Source organism: Girardinichthys multiradiatus, chromosome 23 (genome assembly GCF_021462225.1).
Source record: "Girardinichthys multiradiatus isolate DD_20200921_A chromosome 23, DD_fGirMul_XY1, whole genome shotgun sequence".
NCBI classification, from domain to species: domain Eukaryota; kingdom Metazoa; phylum Chordata; class Actinopteri; order Cyprinodontiformes; family Goodeidae; genus Girardinichthys; species Girardinichthys multiradiatus.
Genome location: NC_061815.1, coordinates 40,390,865 through 40,398,324, shown reverse-complemented (window position 1 = coordinate 40,398,324; position 7,460 = coordinate 40,390,865). Strand labels below are relative to the sequence as shown.

Genomic DNA, 7,460 nt, shown 5'->3' with positions numbered 1-7,460 from the left:
TTTTTTTGCATTTCATTGACAGCTTTAATATATAGAATTGGACTTTTATGTGATAAACCAAAACAGAATAAAGCACAACTGTGAAGTGGAAGGAAATGATGTGGGATTCCAATTTGTTTTCAGTGAAAATAAAAGTTTGGTGATTGTATTCAGAGTCAACATCACGTATTAGTCTTTTAGGGTGTTTCTGTTCTAACTTCCCACATTTAATTTAGCTAATTTTCTGTGCAAAATAACTGAAGCACAGTCAGATTGGACAGAGAATGTCTGTGAACAGCAATGTTTAAGTCTGTTCACAGATTCTCAATTGAATTACGGTCTGGGCTTGGGCTGGGCCTGTCTGTAACAAAACAATATTTGATCCAAACCCTTCCATTGTAACTCTGGCTGTAAGTATAGTCGTTGTGTTGGAGGTTGAACCTCTGCCCTGGTCTCAAGTGTTTTACAAGGCCTCTAATAGTTTTTGTTTCCGGACTGTCTTGAATTTTGCTTCTTCTGTCTCCCCAGCTTCCCTGTCCCTGCTGTAGAATAGCATTCCAAACGCATGATGGGACCACTACTGTGGGTATGGTGTTTTAGGAGAAATGTGCAGTATTAATTTTCAGAAGAGTGCTCTGTTAGATATTCAAACCTCGGCATATTGTTTGGCAACTGGGCCCTGCTTTAACCTCTCCCTGACCTTTCTGGTGTGTTCTTTGGTCTTCATGAATCTGTTTGTTCACTAATATTCTCAGATAAACCTCCGAGGCCTTCACAGAACAAGATGATTTTTACTGAGACTGAATTACACACAGGTAGACTCCTACTATTTACAATTTAGATTATATTTTAAGGCATTTGTTTACAGTGGGTTTTATTTATAGGTATTAAATTAAAGAAGACTGGATACAAATGCATGGCAAACTTTTCAGGTTTTTATTTAAAATGGTTTGAAAAGCTTGTATCTTCTTCCTTCCAGTTCTCAATATGCACTACTATGTTTTAGTCTATTATATTAAATCCCAATAAAATACACATTTAAAGGTTCACATTTAATGCTTTTGGTCACATATTATTCACTCCCACCCTGCTCCCACTATAAAACACAACACAAGGATGCATAGAACATAACATTAGGCCCTCCCTCAGGGACACCACACACACACACACACACACACACACACACACACACACACACACACACACACACACACACACACACACACACACACACACTTGTTTTGCTATATGTAGTGAGGACCATGTGTTGACTCCCATTGACTTCCATTAATTTTCAGTCATTTCCAACCCTTTCTATGCCCTAACCCTGACACTAAACTCAACCTAAGCCTAACCATTACCAGTGCATGCCTAACCCTAACCTTAACCTAAACTCAATTCACACCTTAGTTCTAAACCTAACCGTTAGCAAAATAGGTCGTGAGGACCAGCAAAATGTCCTCACTTTGGTACAAACGGTCCTCAATTTGATGGTGAAATCGGGAAAATGGTTCTCACTGTGATGCCAAGACAGGAACACACACACACACACACACACACACACACACCTGCATCAAATGTATTAATATCTCCCCAGACACAAGCGACACTATGATGCTCTGACATATGTGCAGTTAAAGACATCTTAAATGTCCGTATCAATCTGCGGAGCTGTCACCCTAACAATGATGGAAACAGAACACCACCGCCAGCGTCAGGCAGCATCATTCTCATCCATGCAATGTTAGAGAGATAGACGGCTCTCTGCAGGTCATTCCACTAGATCTTAGCCAAGCCAGAGCATTGCGAGATGAAAAAGATTTCTGGAACTTTTGGTTCTGTTGTGCTGGCACAAAGATTTACCTCTTACATGATCGGGTTTATTTTTTAACAGCCTGAAACCTAATATCCTGTTTTAAAATGGATCTGATTGCATTGATTTCATTGTTCTGCTTCCTCTTGGTAATGCATATATGCTTGTGACTGTGAAAAGTGATTGTCTTCTTCCTGCTGCACATAAAGCATAATACTCCACTCTCCAGGGATGGGAGATGTTTTGTTTTTTAAACTCTTTCACACCAGCTCTCCCTATTTCTTTTTTTAACACAATACCCTTCTTTTCTCTCACCCAGCAAGGCAAGCCTTTCAAACGGGCAGCTCCAGGTCAGTGTCCTTGCCAAGTTTTGCAGCCTGCCATGTTGTCTATTCTGCTCAGCTATTTAAAAAATGTTGAATATCAACAATGGCTTTCAGTGGTGCATTGTCAACTTTTGTATGAAGCAATCTTGGCTGAAAGAGATGGGTCCCAGAGCAGGGAGAGCTCAGCTGCAGTGTGCACGGCCCAAAGCAGTGACTGCCCAGCACTTTTAACGTTTCATATTTCTTTTCTGCACCTCGGTTGTGCTGCTTGAAAGGCCGAGGCGAGAGTCTGAACTGAGGTTTGTCCTTGCCATCTTTCTGTCCATAGGGACCTACTCCTGGGCCTGCTGACAGTCAGCTGTTGAAGGGGGTCCAACAGAGGGACTAAAAGACAGAAGCAGCAGCAGCCTCGGCACCAGTGAGATCTAGGTGAGTGTCCTGAATTTTTTTCTGGTCAGAGTGGGAGGAGGTTAGTGGGAAAGAGGGGAGAGAAGAGGGTGGGGGCATTCAGGAAGAATGCGTTGGGGAGCTTTGTGTTCTCTGAGTTCTGTTCTGCCCGCATGTACTGAATTTGTGACTGTGTTGCATGACTTTACATGTAAAAATATTGTATTTTTTATGTTTCACCTGTTTGACATGATGTTATTGTGATCATAAACTATGCAACTAAACCTTTCCATCTAAAAAAGCTGTACTTACAACCATTCTGACATTTTTAACAATATCCAACCTGCCGCCACTGCTTGAGGCTCATCCCGTTTGATATCCAGCCTGGATGCATCAGTGACTTTTAAGCAGAGCTCCATATATATGTTTGTACTCTTAAAGAAAAGGATGAAAGCAGGAATGAGAGGCTTGCTTCCAGATAACAGTAGCTTAGGCTCTTTGTCCTGCTGTCAGCCAGGAGAGGAGCAGAGGCTGGAAATCTCCCCAATGCAACCAGCAGCGTCTTGTATGTTTCACTGACATATCAGTCTGTGGGGCAATGAGCCGTTGCTTCTGCACCCCACGGCACACTTCTGCTCCGTATTTGTCGGAGGCGTCTTTGTGCGAGCGCAAAAAGGCGGCACGACAATCTACCTCTTAGGTGTTGGTGAGAAACAAATTTTGATGTAAGAGGAATGTGACACAATGGACAGTTTTAGGGCTGCACAGAATGGAGCAAGAAATTTGTGTTAGGGATTCCAATTCCATTTTTTTCTTATGTTTCAACAGTTCAAGCATGAAGGGAAAATAATTCAATTCAATTATAAAAACAACTGAATAAAAAAGACAAAGCATGCAAACAAAATAATAAAAAAAAAATATCTTGCACTAGCAATATTTAATACAAATTGTGACTTTTTTTTCTAACACCCTCAGGTAAAATGTTGTGATTTTCTCTTCTTAGCGAGGAATGACGATTTTGTCAATTTTTATTTTAGACATTTTTGTCATCAGATACAAAACAACTAAAAATAAATTTATAATAGTAGTAGTAGTAGTAGTAGTAGTAGTAGTAGTACAGCTATAAAAATTAAAATAAAGAAAAGATCTTGCTTTTTTAGACCATGCAGTGTTGTCCTCTGCCTCACCTCTTGGCGCTCAACCAGAAGCAAGGTGACCAAATTCATCTCAGTTCAGCCCATCCATTATCTTGTCAACACAGCCAGCTTCCCACCTTAGTTTGCTCTCCTCCCAGAAGACTTGCTTTAATGAAACGCGCAGTAATCGGCACACTTATCTCGTCATGCTCAAGGTAATTAATATATTTAGAGGGCGATGGCTAACTCTTAATTAAATTAAGCCCCTTTTAATGAGACCTTGACTGGGACTGAATTTATGACCACTATCTGCTTTATCAGGTGCTTGGCATGCAACAGAGATTAGTCATTTTGTCTCAAATCACAACCAGATTGCACATTATGTTATTCATGATTTATATATCAATTTATGCTTGTTTGTTTCTTATTTGGGGTTTCATAAATTACCTCCTATAATTTTGCTTACGAGAAGCTCCCAGCTTCTGCAATTAATGCTCAGCGGCTGTGCTACTGTTACATTTTCATTCTGGAAAAGAATACAGATAACAAACGTGGTGGCATTAATCATATTACAAAATTGGGTGTATTTAATTAATTACAGTTACACTGCAAATTAATTGTGGATTCTCACAATATTATCTTAAACTAATGAAGCCTTGACAAAGGGAGTGTTTCATTTAAGAAAAAAAGGAAGAAGAAGCTAGATTAGTGGGATCTCAATTATGGCTAAAACAAAAGAGGGCCGCGTGCTCGGGCACGGTGCAAAGTAAAATGTGACCATTCAGCACTTTCCCCAAAACAAAAAACGAAGAAAGTTTCCTTTGTTTTAATAAAAATACTGAACATGGCAACGATTTGGCCGATACATGGGGAAATAATGAGCGCTGTAATTAACTGGCCGGGCGTATAACGGTACCTAAAGTGATCATCAAATAGAGGTACTTGATAATGCCATTCAGTTTTCAGGCATCAGACTAGGCTTGGCCAAACATGTAAGCAATCTCTGCGGCTGCTTAAAAGCTCCCTGCTGGCCTCGGGTTCCCCAAACAGAAACTTAAATTTGCACAAAACAGGTTGACAAATTTACTGGTTGTACTGATACAAAGGAAAACCATCATAGTTTCACAGTTTGGTCAAGAATGACATAATTTAGGGGAATTTAATCATTTCTGCAGTTTGTATCTAAGCTCTGAAAGCATTTTGTGTGCAGTAAAACGGATTCAAAATAAATCAGCAAGTAATCTGAAAAGTTCTTCTGTTTAAACTACTGTGTTAACTACTGTATATGTGGTCGTCATGTTTTGTTTTAAATTTACAAAGGAAAACATCTTTTTAACATGTTATAATTTAACAGTGCATATATTCTGAGGTAAATAACTTATTTAAGAGTTTGAGTGAACTATTTAATGTTATTATATCTTACCTTTATACACTTTTCTCTTCAGCTTAACTCATGAAAGTCTGTTCAAAAAACACAATACTAGAAAAATTGCTTGAATGTTTCCTTAAAGAACTATAATTTTCCACAAATTTTACGCACTCTTTTATCCTCTTAAAATAAAACCTTCAACAATGAAGGTGAAAATTAAATGTTGATAAAGTTTTTTTTTTTTTAAATATTCACTGAATTCCTTGGCCATTTATTTCATTTATATTGTATTTTGACTGATTTGACACGGTCAGTTTAATTTAGCGTTGGCTCACAAGTTAACTGCAAAACAAGTTGTTTTCATGTAGAAAAGAATCAAGAATGGGTAAGACAAAAACCAGGGCCGTGGTACTAAGTTAGCTGGTTGGCCACCCTAATAAAATTCTGCTCAGGAACTCCTACAACCTGGGGCCGGCTCTGCATCAGAAAGCAGAACTTTGGTGCCCATAGCAGAGAAGTGTCTACAGATTGTAGAGCAGATTTCCTTTGTTGCAACATACGTTTCTGAGACTTCTCCAACAAAGTTGATAGTCTTCTCAAAAACCTTATGTATCAAACCGTATACTTGTCTTCTGCCCTCTGGTGGCAGATAAAAGTAAACTTACCTCGTGGGAGGCAGATTTTTCATGGACTACAAAAATCCTTTCACAGTGGTTACTCAATAAAAATGTCAAAGTTGATTATTTGAAAAATATATCTTTAATGGACTCATACAAAAAATAACTTAAATGTGAAATGTTTAATGGAAAAACTGTTTGTATCAATTTCTATACAAACATTTATGGGTTAGTGCATCAGTCATTTTAAAGTGGATTTCTGCTGTCTGTGTTTTTTAAGGCATACGATTAATGTCCTTTTATTTGTGAAAATATGATGTATGTCTGACTATAAATCGCCAAAATGTGTCAAATATGATACAAAAATAAAATAAAAGTACTTTTGATATTTATTTTCTGGGTTGTTTTGTTGAAAATATCCAAAACAACAATTTTTTAAAGCTATGATTTTTGACAATGTGCAGCACATAAATGTAAAAATTCTCGATGCAAAGTGTCCAGGTTAGATTAAACAAACACAGAAGTCATGTTGTGCACAAAAGTGCCTTAACTCAGTGGCTATGAGGCAAAGCACATTTTCCAAAATTTTCAGCTTAATTTAACCTGAATTAAAATTTGTTTTTAATGGATGGGATCGTATAATTTACTGTAATTTAATGTTTTATTTTTCATTTAACGCGTCATATACCAAATGTTTCAATATGTTTCCCCTAATGTGCAAAGCAAAGAGTCAGTAATCATTGTGTCTTCATGAAAAAAATGTCTTCACTGATTTCCTCTGTTGTGATATAATTTCATTTGGCTTCATTAGCCAATAACCACATGGAAAAAATGCTTTTGGCAATTATGGGAATTGGAGGGTCAGTGAAAATGGATTTTCACCCTGCTGCACATGATTATCTAAAGTGGCCTTGTCGCAGCGATTAACCCCGGGTCTATGTGTGTGTGCACGTGTGTGTGATCGACTGTGTTTGAAATGTGCATCCCTAAAATGATAAGCAGCTATGAGCCAAAGGTGATGAGGTGAGAAAACTGTTCCCCTTTTGGCTGAGTGAGATGGAGCACGGCGCTGGGTGGTCACGCCTTGTCTGCTCGCAACAGTGGCGGGTTAAAGAGATTACACTGAGTCTGTGTCAGCGGCCTTGGCCTCACACACAGGCACATAATGAGAAAGGACATGCTTGGCTGCTGAGGGAGGAAAAATAAAAGAAGCTGAAGTTTGAAGCAGCTTTCCTGCGTGTTGTTTCAGAAGGGAAGAGGTCGATAAGTAAGTTGTTGCATTCCTCATAGTGGTTCAAGGTGAGCATTTGAGTGTGGGGGATGACACTTGTGGCCAATGCTGCAAACAAAGCACAAATAAATCTCTTATAGCTAGGGGAAAGAATGCAGTGTGCTCCATTAGTCCTCCAGACAGATGTGCACACTCCACTATAGCTCTAAAAATCAATGCATCTGTCCTCTGAGTGTGTATTTTGCTTTTATGTTTGAAGGTCTGAGTGACAGCTTATTTTGTTGATGGATGAAACTTCACTACTTCAGATGGACCTGGAGTCAGGGATGGTCACCTGCATTTTATCAGGCATGAGGGGAATTTCTACAGCTTAACCTGCTTAATAATTGACCATTTATTTCATGATGAGCATTGAAATAAAATACAATTTAATGCCAGTAATTTAAAAAAAATGCACATATTCTGCTCCATAAATATGAGTCTTTATAATCAAAACGTTAATTTATTTCAGTAATTCAATTAAAAAGGTGACACTTTTATTATATAGATTCATTAGACACAGAGTGAGATGTTTCAGATTAGGGCTTACATCTACTAAAATA

At 38.4% G+C, this 7,460-nt stretch overlaps 1 long non-coding RNA gene across 2 annotated transcripts in view; it reads left to right on the top strand.

Annotated features, from left to right (window-relative positions):
* The first annotated feature begins 2,300 nt into the window (after positions 1 to 2,300).
* The window catches only part of LOC124860457, an 81,138-nt gene continuing 75,978 nt past the window's right edge, over positions 2,301 to 7,460 (top strand). For both annotated transcript variants that reach the window (XR_007036360.1, XR_007036361.1), the window contains exon 1: positions 2,301 to 2,547. This is a non-coding gene — a long non-coding RNA (uncharacterized LOC124860457). The remainder of the gene's footprint in view (positions 2,548 to 7,460) is intronic.